This window comes from Diadema setosum, chromosome 14, assembly GCF_964275005.1.
Source record: "Diadema setosum chromosome 14, eeDiaSeto1, whole genome shotgun sequence".
In the NCBI taxonomy this organism is placed as follows: Eukaryota; Metazoa; Echinodermata; class Echinoidea; order Diadematoida; family Diadematidae; genus Diadema; species Diadema setosum.
Window position 1 is genome coordinate 37,926,211 of NC_092698.1, and position 342 is coordinate 37,926,552.

Consider the following 342-nt stretch of genomic DNA (forward strand, 5'->3'; position numbering starts at 1 on the left):
AGGGATCATAATATTGAAGCTTCGTTTTTTACAAACCTTCTTTTCATTTTCGGATTAACAAACCTTGGGAATACTGAACGAAGTTTATTTCATTTTCGGATTAACGAACCGGGAACCTTCGGAATAACGAACCTTATTTCATTCTCGTACTAACGAACCTTCGGAGAAGAACATGTAGGTGTAGAAAATTTATGTGTTTCAGAATAACAAACCTTGTATCATTTTATTATTATCATTATTTACGATTCTTTGGAATAATGAACATCACCCGAAATATAACTATTTTAGAACTTTCAACGCAGGAGCGGGCAGTACCAGTGCAAAGGGAGAGTCAGTAATTTC